At 38.6% G+C, this 14571-nt stretch overlaps 1 protein-coding gene across 1 annotated transcript in view; it reads left to right on the top strand.

Annotated features, from left to right (window-relative positions):
- SH3GL2 (SH3 domain containing GRB2 like 2, endophilin A1) overlaps nt 1–14571 on the top strand; it is a 221202-nt gene that overhangs the window by 142083 nt on the left and 64548 nt on the right. The gene's annotated exons all lie outside the window — the stretch shown is intronic.

Below are 14571 nucleotides of genomic sequence, written 5' to 3' on the forward strand. Positions count from 1 at the left end.
ATCAAGCCCTGCATTAGGCTCTGGGCTGAATGTGGAGCCTGCTTACGATTCTCTTTCTCCTTCTCTCCTGCTTGCATTCTGTCTCTCTCAAATAAAAAATGATAAATATAAAAAAACAATGATGTGATATAAATTAATAGCCATCCAATTTGCAAAAATTAAGAAACCTGTAAAACAATATTGAGGAAGATGTGAAGAAATGGGAATTTTGCTCTACTGCAGGTGGGGCTATAAATTGATACAATGGACTTTGGAAAGTAACAAAGTTGAAGATTCAGTTATTCACATATCTTATGAACCAATAATTTCACTTCAAGGCATATATCTCAGAGAAAACTCTTACTGGTGTAGCAGCAGCCCTCACAGACAGATGCTTATTGCTGCATTGTTTGTAATAGTGAAAAACATAAAACAACCCAAATACACACCACTAGGGAAGTGTGTAAACACATCTAGATGTATTCTTACAGTAGAACATGATACAGCAGTTGAAAGGAATGGCTTACCTCTACATGTAGCATATTTATAAGTTTCATGTATGACAAATTATAGAAGGATATGGACAGTAAGATACCATTAACATACGTCAAAAAAAGTATGTTTTTATATGATTGATAAATACTATACTCCAAGTGTCAGCAAAGTGTGGCTTGGGGGCCAGATGTAGCCCATGGCTTGTGTTTGAACAGTCAAGCTGAGATTGATGTTTACATTTTCAAAGTGCTGTAAATATAAAGAAGGAAGGGAGGAAGGGAAAGCTATGGCTTTTCTCCATTGCAGGTCAGATAGATCCTCCAAGAGCTCTAAAAAAATTTTCTATATAAAAGAATGCTTTAATTAAAAAAAAGTGTGTCATCAAATATATCTGATTTCCTTAGCCCATTATGCTGCTATAACAAACTGCCATAGACTGAGTGACTAATAAATAGCAAAAATTTGTTTCTCACAGTTCTGGAGGCTGGACACCCAAGATTTGGTGTCTGGTGAGGATTTTCTTTCCAGTTTATAGACACTCATCGTCTTGCTGTGACCCTACATGGCAGAAGTGGTGAAGGAGCTCTCAGGGGTCTCTTTTATATGGGCAGCAATCCAATTCCTGAGGGTTCCATCCTCATGATATAATCACCTCCCCAAGGCCCCACCTTCTAATACGAACCATATGGGAGGGGGAGGAGTTTAACATGAATTCTGGGGGGACACAAATATTCAGTCTATAGCACTGACCCTCAAGTCCTATTTCTGTTTGCCAGTCTACCAAAAACGTCACCGGCTCCTGCTATACATATGCTCTGTGTGCCGAGATTCACATCCCCTCAGTCTAGCCTGGGTGGACAGCTCCAGCATCCCACCTCTAGCCTTCATGTCATAGCAGTTTCTCCTAAGTCTTGGAAATTTCAGCTTTCCCTCTGTGTTGCCTGACATATCAGTTAAAGCACCTGGAGGCAGCCTTCAACCAATGGGAACGTGAGTCAGATGATTGCCTGAGCTTCCTGTTCCTCCAGGGAACAACACTGAGGGACGTTCAGTATCATTCCTCACAGAGGTCCCTCAGGGTCAAGACACATTGCCTAACTCCAGCTCAGACCACACTCCTTTTGGCCTTGCCTTTCTCTGCTCCTTCCCACTCCCTCACTCTGGTTGGTGGGATCACTGCCCCTTCATCTACATCCCAGCTTATGTTTGGGGGGAGGGTCTCCAAGACCCTTGGGCAGTAAAGGAACAAAAGTGCCGTTGGGAAGGACAGCAGTATCTCCAGGGCAGGGGGCATAAGAGGAGCTTTGATTCTGTTTGTTACATTTTATTTATTTAAAACTATCCATAACAAATAGGGCAAATTTTTCGGTTTAAAAAAATTTTTTTTTAAATGTTTATTTTTGACAGAGAGCATGAGTGGGAGAGGGTTAGAGAGAGGAAGACACAGAATCTGAAGCAGGCTCCAGGCTCCAAGCCGTCAGCACAGAGCCCGATGCGGGGCTTGAGCCCACAGACCGCGAGATCATGACCTGAGCCGAAGTCAGACACTCAGCCGACTGAGCCACTCAGGCATCCCTAAAATTTTAGGTTTTTAAAGGTTGGGTTGCTTTTAGATGGGTGTTTACATTTTGGAATTTGAAATAACATACTGGATTTCTATGTGAAACTAGTCTTCCGCTTTGACTTTTATTTGTTCAGGAATCTGTTTCTTGTGGTGCTTAAAATCTAATTTCTATCTAGGCATGTTCATCATACCTATTTGAGTGAAATTAATTCATTATGAGACTAAAAGAGAGGTGCCTGGATTTAACTAGTAGAGAAAATGCACCATAGTAATTAAATTGAAAGATACTTTCTCTCCATTTTTTTTCGTACTTCAGAATATAACTTTCTCCTCTAGCAGTCGTGTGGTATCTAAAACCTTCTGCTCTGCTAAAGATATTCTCCTAAGCTTTAAATGACAGGCTGATACATACTCTAAGTTGGGAAATGTTATGTAAGAGTAGATGGGTAATTCACTCAAGAGAAATACAGCTTGTAGGAAACTATAAAATTATTCATTGGAAAATTTACGTTTCAGAAAATTAAGTCCTGCTGTGGGTTTTCATGTGTTGTGTAGGGAAGGGAACCAAACCCAAACAAAAGGACAATAGCGCGTGTATGTGTGTGTGTGTGTATATATATATATATATATATATATACACACACACACACATATATATATATACACACACACACACACATATACACATACATACATATATGTGTGTGTGTGTGTGTGTGTATATATATATAAGCCTACTTATATATATATATATAAGCCTACTTAGAGAACAGGATGTTTTCATTAGAAAACTTGGGACTTGATGCATGCAGGACTTCTTCCAGAGAGAAGCCATATGTTCTCTTATGCATGCCAGATTTGTGACAATCACGATTCTGTGGTCCTGCAAATGAAAGCAAAATGTTGTATAGTCCTTAGCAGGAATCAAACCTCTTCCTAAAGCAGCATCCTTTGTCATGCCAAGCTTTCATTTGGCTGAGTGACTTTGCATGAAGTACGTCTAGCATGATGTTAGAAAATCACAAATTCTCTCCTGCTTTACCCTCACGATTCTAAGGATGAAGACCTTCATTTAGTCCAAAAGGGTCTGTAGAGTCTGGCTGTGGGTGGCCTCTCCAGCATTCACCTTGAATGCTTTCTCCTTCCCTCTCTAACCTTTGTTCATGCTTGCCTCTTGGAGGAGCCATGTGTATTACCCTGTATTCCTCAGGGCCTTTGCATATACCCCTCACTATATCTTCAGTGCCTGACACATAAAAGACATCCAATAAACATTTTTAAAATGAATTAATGATAGATATTAGAAGGTAGCCACCTTATAATGTGGTGGCTGTGGTGGAAAACAAGCACTTAAAAAAGTACAACCTTTGGGGAGCCTAGGTGGCTCAGTCAGTTAAACGTCCAACTCTTGATTTCTGCTCAGATCATGATCTCATAGTTCATGGGTTTGAGCCCTGCGTCAGGCTCTGCACTGACAGTGTGGAGCCTGCTTGGGACTCGCTCTCTCTCCCTTTCTCTCTGCCCCTCTCCCACTTGTGCACATGTGTGTTCATGTTCTCGTTCTCTCTCCCTCTCCCTCTCCCTCCCCCTCTCCCTCCCCCTCCCTCTCTCTCTCAAAATAAATAAATAAACATTAAAAAAAGAACAGCACAACCTTTGACTGCCTTGTCTGATCCCTCCTGGTTTAAGTGGGTGTTGAGTAAGCCAGCTCTTGCTTTTCTACTTTCTCTAACTTCTTCATTATATTTCTATCAGTAGTCATGCCAGCATAAAAACAAAGAAAACCTGTTCAAGATAGGAGAATGTGTCCAGAACTGCTGCTGAGTACCCTGTTTTCTGTACCTACTTTTTGCCTTCAAGCTTTGTCACTGGCAGAGGGGAAGGAAGAGAAGGCAAATACAGTGATTGTTTGGGGAGTATCTTCAAGTAGAATTGAATAGAAAAATAAAAATAAGCAGAAAAAAATCAGGTGCCACCAAGGCCATGGTGCTTTTCCACTGCCTCTCCTCTGCCCTTCCGCTGCAGACCAGCTTGTGCCAGTGCTGCACTAGGCACCAGGGAATAGAGACAAGATTGAAATCACTGCCTTCTGGGGACTCAGAAAATTTGGGAGAGGCATTCAACTTGATAATGATGGTACAAATGCAGTCTAACAAGTGCTGGATAGAGACAGGCCCAGGTGCTGTGGGAGCCCAGAGGGTTTGGACATCTTCACTTGGGAAAGTACAGTTCACATAGTGGCCACGATCCAGGAGGCATATAGGCAAAGGGAGGGAGCGATGGATTACTGAAGGGCAGTAAAACCAAATTGCTTTTAAACAGTTCTTGTTACCAAGAAAATTTTAGTAACAATTTTTAGCAGTATAAATTTATTGAAAACAAGGTAGACATTTTAAAGTATGCTTGCACACTCAAGTGCCCTCTGATGCTGCTGACGTCTGTTAATTACAGTCAATCCAAGTGGACCCTTTCCTAGGAAACAGGGTTTACTGAGTCTGGGAATCAGGACCTGGGTTTCAGTCTTGTCTCTGGTACTGCCTGGCAGTCTGCCCCTAACACATGTCTACTTCCTCAGAGTTCCCATCCCTGCCCTTCCCCCTACTCTCCAGCACACATAGGCACCCATGAGATGGTGCATTCCCTTCAACACTGAAGTTTCCTCCTGCAGTGATTCTATTCTGTGGGTGACCAGACTTCCCCTTTCCTACAGCCCTCACCCAAAATCATAATTGGAAGTTTTCATTTTGCCAACCCCCCCCCACACATACACAAAGCAGGCTACACTGTGTAGACTTTTGAATGTGTTCATTTTCTCTCATTTTCTCCTATTTAAACTCTTACTTGCTAACTCAGTGGACCACTATACCACAAAACCTTTGTGAAATGAGTTGATTTGATAAGAAGAGGTCACTTCTGAAAAATGCATCCTCAGTATAGCATTACATTCTGAAGTGTAAATTTCAGATTTATCTTTAGTAACAAGTGCCCACAGGTATACAATTTTGCTCTTAAAGATCCTCATCTAGAATAGTGCCATATATGTTGATGGCCTTCAAACCTTTAATTGGCCTGTATTTCTGAATGTGTTCATGTTTTCTCTTTCCACAAGTTAGCCCTGGGTAGACACATTTTGGAAACCTCTGCCTTGCTTTCACCATGTCCATGAAATTCCATATGATGTCACCTCGTTACTCTTAGGGAAGTACTCTCAGTGGCACTTGTACGTTTATGACACTAATCCTCTGCATTGGTGAAGTACTTTGTAGTTGACAAAGCACTTAGTTATCTTATCTGCGTAACTCCTGGTGAGGTAGCTTTATACATCATTACCATGGAATATTACTCAGCTATAAAAAGGAATAAAGTACTGATACATGCTGCAACACAAAAGAAACTTGAAAACATTGTGTTAAGTAAAAGAAGCCAGAGACAAAAGACCACATAATATATGATTTCATTTATATGAAATGTCCAAAATAGATAATTCTACAGAGACCAAAATTTGATTAATACTTGTCAAGAAATGGGGCAGTGAATGAAATTGGGGGAGGGGACCGGGGAATGATGCAAATGGTTACAAGGCTTTTTTGTGGCATGATGAAACTGTTGAAAAATTAGATTATGGCCTCATACAACTCTATAAATACATTAAAAATCACTGAATTGTATACTGTAAATGAGTAATACTTTGTGGCATATAAATTATACCTCAATGAAGTTATTAAATTTATAATTCATTTTTTTTCTACCTCACAGAGCTCAAGGACAAGGGACTTCAAACCAGCTGACACTGGGCCCCTTTCTTAGTATATATTTGGTTTCACATTTTCCCTGTCATGAGAAGAGGTACCCAGCCTCCTCTTAAAAGTCTCTCTTCCAAATAGCCCTCTGTCCCTTCTTCTCATGTCCAACTTGAACAAATAACAGCTTATAAGAGTCCCTGAATGCTTGAGCAGAATTAAAAAGAGAGTATTCTTTCCTGTATGCTTTCCATTTTACTTTTTGGTATATTTTTATTAGAGCTTTGCAAGCAGTCATCTCATTTAAGAGCAAGTCTCCCAAGTGATTGAAAAGCACTGGGCTGAAACTTGAAAGAAAAGGAAGCCATTAGTGCTAGTTTGGAATGTTTGAATAGTGTTTAGAGCCTTTCCCCAATTAAATGTACAACTCTGAGCAACTCTAAACCTGTAGAAAAATATTTTCGTATTGTTCATCAAGTGCCGTGTGCGTGTGTGTGTGTGTAAAGGAGTATGAAATGCAACTATCCGTATATAGTTGATTGAGGCAGTAGGAAATGAGACAATAAAGTCAGTAGTTTCTATCCACACCCCACCTTGAAAGCATATTGGGAAAGAGGAACCAAGTTAGCTCTTAGATGGTGTGGGATATGGTGACATTACTCTGAATACGTGCTCCGGCTCTTGTAGCTGCCTTTCCTGTTACATATACCCTGCAGCAGCAGAGGACACGTGAAGTTCTAATACTAGATTCTGCGTGTAGAAAAGCAAACCAGGAGTGGATGTGATGGGGGCAGCCTCCACCACTTCCCTTCTGACCTCAGCATGAGCTTGCAAGGTGTGAGTCTCCAGAGAGTTGTCTTCAGCACAGGCAGCAGACCTTGAAGCTTGGAGCACAAGCAGATTGGTGCATCTGTCAGTGCAAAGCCTTCGCAGGCAGTGATGGGCTGCTTAACATTCAGGAAATTCTGTCCAGGATTATAAATCAAATCTATATCTGTGTATGTGTTCTGTCATTAAGGTGCTTTTTAAACATTTCGTTCAGATGATGGAATTTCTGCATATGTGAATTATCAAATTTGATATCTCAGACAGGGATCCATCTTTCTGTTTTGTGTGGTTATTCTTTGTTCCTGATTTAATTCCTTTGTCAGTAGGTCAGTGATTTTCTATATAAGATGGTGGGTCTGGTATCCAGTGGCTGTCCATCCACTTTTATGACTATCTCTGAAGTCTCTTCATATCTCTTCCCTGTTGTTATTTAAGGTTAAGCTTATGATTTATTACTGCTGTTATGAGCGTGATGTTAGCTTCCTTTGGCTTAGGAAGAGTGTTTACCTCAGAATAGAGCTTGGCTGCCACATTTGGTGATACACGATGCTGTATGGAAAGCTGATTATGTTGGTGTGTGAAATACTTGCAGGACATCTCTCAGATATCTTCAGATACCTGTTTGCTTGCAGTTTGTCCCCGATGTTTTCTTCTGCAAGGCTGAAGTACCTACCTGGGATGTGTGGAGGAAGGCAGTCCAAGCACAGTGATGGAAATGGAGCGTATTCTAAGCTGCTTGCCCTGCAGTGCAACTGGGACTCAACAGCTGTCAGTTATTCTACCTTTCATGGGCATGTCCTGTGGTTCCAAATGATACTTTTATAGGCAGAAAGAGAGATGGAAGAAATACTAGACACAAAATCAGGAGGTTGTATTTCTGTTGTCTGATTCCCGGTAGCCTTTAGGTCACATGTATTTTGCCTTGGATCCCATTGCACTAACCTGTATCACATATATAGCAGTTGCCGTGGTCACAATTTTAATGGCTCTTGGAATGATTGTTCCAACCACAACCCCACTGTCCTCCTTTTCCATTCTTCGGGTTTGCTCACACTTCATTTGAGAAACTAATTCCTTGTTTTCTTTGATCCTTATCTTTCCAGGTTTTCCCTGTAGTTTCTGTTTGTGGTTGGTTTTTTTTTTTTTTTTTTCATGATCTTTTTTGTTGGTTTCCCCCTCTGCTAGCCCTTAATTATTGGTGATGCTCAGGGTTCCCTCCTTAACCCATAACCACTTGCTGGTGCATGTTCTCCCTGAGCGATCTCATCTGTTGGTTTTCTGGTTTTACAAGTCACATATACATACAGTGTCGACTCCACATATCTGTCTCTTGCCCTGACCTCTCCCTACAAGCTCAGACTCGTATATTCAGTTGCCTGCTGGACATATGTACTTGGATTTCAAACCTAGTGAATCTAAACCTGCTTTAAATAGATTGTGTTCATTTGTGTTCAGCCATCCATTTGCTCAAGTCTAAAACCTGGGAATCATCTTAGAGTTCTCTGCTTCTCTCTTACACCAAACCGGTCACAAAGTTTGCTTGCTTACCTTAGGCCGTAAATATTTACTGAGTCCATCCTTAATCCCAGAGTTCTTGGTTCACGTCCTCATCTTCCACCTGTATGATTCTGGTAGCAATCTGACTGGTGTCTTTATCTTCAGTCTCATTTTTTTTTTTTTCAAGTAAGTCTTCACTTTGTAATCTAATGATTTAAAAATTGATTTAGCTGTGTCATTCCTCAGCTTAAAGCCTGCTAATGGCTTTCTATTAATGCTGAGATAAAATCTAAGGTCTTATGGTAAGTCACTTTGGAAAACATTTGGGCAGTTTCTTAAAAAGTTTAATATATGTTTACCACAAGACCCAGTGGTTCGACTCCTAGGTTTCTACCCAAAAGAAATAAAAAACATATCCACATAGACATGTATGCAAATATTCATAGTGGCATTATTCATAATAGCCCCACGCTGGAAGCAGTTCAAGTGTCCATCAACAGGAGAAGAATGGATACACAAAATGTGGTATAACCGTGCAGTGGAGTACTTTTCAGCTATAAAATAGAACTCAGCTATTGATACAGGTAACAACATGATGAATCTCAGATGCCTTATGCTTAGAGAAAGAGGCCAGATACTTAAAATTGCCTATTGAGGCATCTGAGTGGCTCAGTCAGTTAAGTGTCTGACTTTGGCTCAGGTCACGATCTCATGGTTCATGGGTTTGAGCCCCGCGTCGGTCTCTGTACTAACAGCGCAGAGCCTGCTTGGGGTTCTTTCTCCCTCTCTCTGTCCCTGCCCTGCTCATTCTCTCTCTCTCTCTCTTTCTATCCCTCTCTCTCTCTCAAAAAAAAAAAAAAAAAATATATATATATATATAATAAAATAACCTACTGTATGTTTGCATTTATATGGCATTTCTAGAAAAGGTAAAATTATGGAGATGAAAAGCAGATAAGTGGTTGCCTAAGGATGGCAGTGAGCATTGACTGAACATGGGCACTTGGGGTGATGAAACTGTTTAAAGCTAGGTTGTAGTGATGCTTGCACAATTCCATTATTTACTAACACTCAAAACAAAACTGAGGTCTTTGGCATGGCCTAGACGGCCCACAATCACTTGATCTCTCCTTCTTCCTACAACCTCAGTTCTTGTCAACCGTCCTTTATATTCTGATAACTTGCGGCACTGAAATATCTGTACTTTCCTGCAAATACTGTGTTTTTGCTTGTTTGCTTTTTGTCGTGTAGTAGCTTCTACCTGAGAAAGCTTCTTTCTTCATCCTGTGTCTACTTTTCCATCTCACTTAACTCTCATTTGAGAATCAGCACAGGTATCAGCTGCAGGAAGGTTTCCCCAGTCTTGACTTCTCATCAAGCTACAACCAAATTGTCTCTCCTAGGATCTGATTACAGTCTACTTTTTTTTTTAAATGCACTTGCCCCATTTTATTGGAATGGTTTATGTATCCATATATCCCACCAAACTGTAAGTTTCCAGAGAGCATATGCCATGTCTTAAATTTGCATATAAAACCTCCAGAGCTAACAAACTCCCTGGTACATAGTAGGCATTCAAACTGAGTACTTTTGCATTCATTCCATTTGGTGAATTAAAGGTGATTTGTTTTTATTTTTGTTTTTTGCTTTTTTCAGAATGGGATTTGCATCAAAATAACCCTGATTTGGGGGAGGGGGGTAACAAAGCATTTTCTTTTCAAACATTTTGCATGGTATTTTCTCTTTTCCAGGAAAAGGAACTTTTCCTGGTTTATTATCTACCTTTGGTGTACTATAAATAGCACTCTACCAGGTAGAAATTGTATCTATTAGTGCTCTCCAGAGAAAAAGAACTGGTGAGATATGTAGGCAGAATTTCTTCTTTCCCAAGATAACCTCAGTTTTGTTCTAAAGACCTTTTAGTTTGTTGATTGGATTAGGCTCAACTGCATTATTAAGGATAATCTCCTTTACTTAAAGTCAACTGATTGTGGATATTAACCACATCTATAGAATATTCTCACAGCAACACCTAGATCAGTGTTTGACTGAAAAGCTACGTACTATAGACTGGGCAAACTGACACATCAAATTAACCATCACAGAAAAGACATCTAATTTTTCATTGTAAGAGAACTTAGAACTCTCCTGGTTATCTGAGCATACCCTGGGCCTGCCCCATTTTGTGAATGAGGGAACAGAAGCTCAGTGAGTTTGTGGTTTCATTTCACAAAACAGAAAATGGCTTTCCTGCAGTTTCTCCTACAAGTGAAAGCCTAGGGCTACTCCATCTTGCCTTATCAACTGAGTCATCAGACATTAGGTTCTACATCATTTATTAACAGGACTGAATCCTCAAGTAAATTACTGGTACCTCTTATTTCTCTTTCTGAGTTCTGTTTTCTTAAGAGAATTTATGACTCAGCTTTAAATAGAACTTTAAAAATAGTACATGACATAATTCTGGCCTCAAGTATAGAGTCTATTTTTAGCACACACTGTCTTTTTGTATTTTGTTCAGTTTCAATGGCTTATGTATTGCAGTGGACTGTGAAAATGTGTACTTTTTTCCTATCGTCAGAGATGGGAAACTTTATGGAAATATTCTCCCCCTCTGATGGGGGAGAATTACCCTTTCTCTGGTAAGGAACTAGATGATTTGGGAAGTTGAAAAATAGAGAAATGCTGGTTTTCTTTTATTCTGCACATTTTTTATACTTTTTTTTTATTTTCTAGAAGACAAAAATAGGATCGTTTGCAAATGACACCATAAGTGATAGTGTAAACGATCTTTCTGGGGAGGGACTGAGGCTCTGCATGAAACTTCTATGATCAATACTGCTAACGCCCTTTGAAGGGTGTATGCAAGTGATTAGCTGTATAGTCTAAGGGAAATTCTCACCTTGGGGAAATAGGGCTTAGAAAGTTACTTTTAACCCCAGAGAATCATACCAGAAATCATTATAACATGCTGCAAATCAGTTACTACATTTTCCATATAGTATTTGACCAGAAGCAAGATAGGAAGATTGGCAGCTAGAAATAGGGTGAAGTGCTTAACTCACCCAAACTTATTTTAAAGTTTGTAGCTTCAGATATTTAAAGAAAATCGGTTTTCATCTTATTGAATTCTTGGGGGTGGGGAGGAGTCGCTAGTTTTTACATTATGCAAGAGGAATCTTTACACTTAGCACTATTCAATATACAGATTCTATTTGAGAGTAAGAAATAGAATTAACCCAATTTAGATAGATAAAATGCCTTTAATCATTCTCTAAGAAAATTAGAAGTTTCTGGATGGGAAAAAATACATATTTTTTTGAAATTCACTTCCAAAACATCATGGCATTTAAGCATTCCAATTTAATGACAACTGAGAAAAACTAGTGTGAAACTTATATTCCATGAAGTGAATCCACTCTGCCTTTCAAACATGGGAATACCACCATCTGGAAAAACAAGATCTACTTGTATTTAGCCAAATAATCAAGAAAGTACTGCTGTAATTTTGACTCTCCTGTTTCCTTCTGAATATTTGGTATGTCATCAAGTATAATTTTTATTTTTTGGTACCTTATTAATGAATGATGATTAAAGAACTTTCATGAGTATGGGCTTCTTTTATTTGTTACCATAGGTGATGCCTTTCTACAGGTACTGGGAATACAGTACAGTGTCCCACAGGTGTAGTTATCATAACTTGTTGAAGAACTTGCACATTAATAATGTGCTTTAATGGGTTTACATTAAACTTAGTTTTTTTTTAGCCAAATATAAAAAACAACTTAAAATTTTGCCTGTCATATGAGTAAGATCATGTTAAGACATAATAAACCCGTATTTTAATAATGACTATTGATAGTTTATAATGTGCTCTTTATATGTACATTCCAATTTAATTCTTAAAAAAAAAAAAACACCCAGTGTTGTATGGTGTTGTTTTTCATTTCTTAGGAGAAGAAATTGAGGCATTAAGAAGTTATGCATCTTCTTTTATATACAACCATTTGGTGTCATTGTCAAGGTCAAATTCATGCCTCAATTCTAAATCCATTTCTAAAATCTTAATTCAAGTGGCTCTCATTGACTTGCTTGTCAATGAGATTTCATTATACATATAAATAATTTTGTTGATCTACAGTGCAGATGGGCAGGATAGTGTATGAGTTCTACTTTTTGCTCTGAACAAACTAGCTGTGATTAACTTATGGAATGTCAAAGTAATTCTGTTTTAATATGAATAAATACATAGTGCAGCACATCATAAAATTATTTTTGATTTTGTAAAAAACATTTGGGAAAAGTATTATATTACTTTCTCTCATGTGAGGGGATACGCACACACACACACATGAACATGTTGGCCTGTGTGTGTATTTATACACACATATGTGCATATGCATATAGACTAAAATACATACATACTTAGAATCAGGATTAATGGGAAGAATATATATTATTGATACTAATTATCATTGTTCCAAAAGTAATTTGGCAGGTGAATGTAGAATGGTTACAATTAGAAGAGAATTTTCTTTAACCTTGGCTATAAATAAACTATCCTTAATTATTAAATTTTCTAATTTTTTGCCTGTTACTGGTAGAGAAAAAGATATTACACTTAGAGGGGAGATTAAACTCTCAGAAAGGAGGTACAGAACCAGTGCTAACTCATAGTTTAGGGTCTTCCTTTAATGTACAATTTTTGACCTTAGGATAATTCATTGAGATCATTTTTTCCACTGGTAATTGAATGTCTACTTTGCAAGCACTGTGTTAGGTACCACAGTCTCAAACATTTTTAGACAAAGAAGCAGGAGATATGATTCCTGCCTTTAGCATCTTAAAATTCAGATGAGCAAGGATCTTCAGCAATTTTATTAATGAAGTGGCTAGTTCCAGGTAGTCCAACAGATGATATGCTTTATTAAGAATGCATATTAAGTCTAATAACTTCCTGCTAGGGTGGGCAGTCAAGATGACAGAGAAGGTGAAATCTGGGTGAGCATTTTGAATTGTTGGTAGGATTTAAAAAATAGAAAAAGGAAATAGGTCCATGTACAAGGCAGAGGAAATAAACACAGTGCATTTGGTGGATTGTAAAGAAACCTGGCTTTGTATGATGTAAAATAACAGAACTGAACAAAAACAGAGAAGTAGGAAGTAAATCACTTTGCAGGTGTATGTGGTATGAATGAATTTGGTATTAAGTCTGATGAATTTCACTGATGTGATTTTTCAAGGAGACCACCGTAAAGGCAGTCAGAAACATGGGAGTTGAGTCATCAGTGTTTAGTAAATGAAACACAATGCAGGGAAGAATCAGAGCTGTAACTAGAGGGAGTGTCTTCTTCCCAGAGGTTACAGTTAGTATGGAGGAGGATGAGTCATTGTTGGAAAGCAGTGCAGCATCCTCTGGGCTGTGAACAGTGGTCATTTATTTAAGCTGTCTCTTGCTACTGGTTCCCTTTGACATTTTTCTTATTTGGTACATGGAGAAAAAATAGCATGAGACAACGCTACTGCAGGCTCAGAATTAAGACTTTTAATTTAAAATGTGAGTTGACTATATTCTTTTTCTTTTTTTGGAAAGTTGTGCCTTTTGAAACACCATCCTGAGTGAGGTGATAAGTCTTATTTGCCTCACTGTATGCTTTCTCTTGTCAACCTAACATTAATATTTACAAAAAGACATTGTAGTTCAGTTCCACAGATCTTAGCTGAATACCTGTTATGAGGAATACAATGGAGAGTAAGATAGAGGAAGGTGAAATTGCTGTTTTGATTGAAACACAGAGTATATGTAGAGTGTAATAGATAAGATGAGAAGTGTAAGCTCTCAATGTAGTTAAGTGGGTACAGTTGAGAGTTATGAATAGAGGAGTTGTTTGATGTGTTTGATGTTTTTGTTTTGTTTTGGGTAGCATAGGGGAGTATATTGGCTTATTTGTACTGTTTTGTTTGATTCAAATACCTTTTGCTGATGTTCATTTAAATTTAAAAACAATTTTTTTAATGTTTATTTTTGAGAGAGAGAGAGCTTGGGGAAGGACCGAGAGAGAGAAACACAGAATCTGAAGCAGGCCTCAGGCTCCCAGCTGTCAGCACAGAGCCCAATGTGGAGCTTGACCTCATGAACCCTGAGATCGTGACCTGAGCCAAAGTCCAAAGCTTAACCGACTGAGCCATCTAGGTGCCCCAAAGTTCATTTAAATTTAAATAGGTGATCAATTTCTCAAGTGCTAGCATATTAGCCAAATTACATTAAACAGTATCCAAAAATACTCAATACTATGAATTCTTAGTTTTTAGGGACCACCTCACTGGAAAATAGTAGGGCAAAATTATTCTTAAGTATATGGTATTAGGTAAGGAAAACAAAATTCATTGTTGGCCAGATAAGATCAGGGAGCCTATATTCCTCACCTTGACTCATTCATAAGAAGATAGAAGTTTTAGTAATGATAT

Source organism: Herpailurus yagouaroundi, unplaced genomic scaffold (genome assembly GCF_014898765.1).
Source record: "Herpailurus yagouaroundi ecotype Mexico unplaced genomic scaffold, PumYag 160, whole genome shotgun sequence".
Classification (NCBI taxonomy): Eukaryota; Metazoa; Chordata; class Mammalia; order Carnivora; family Felidae; genus Herpailurus; species Herpailurus yagouaroundi.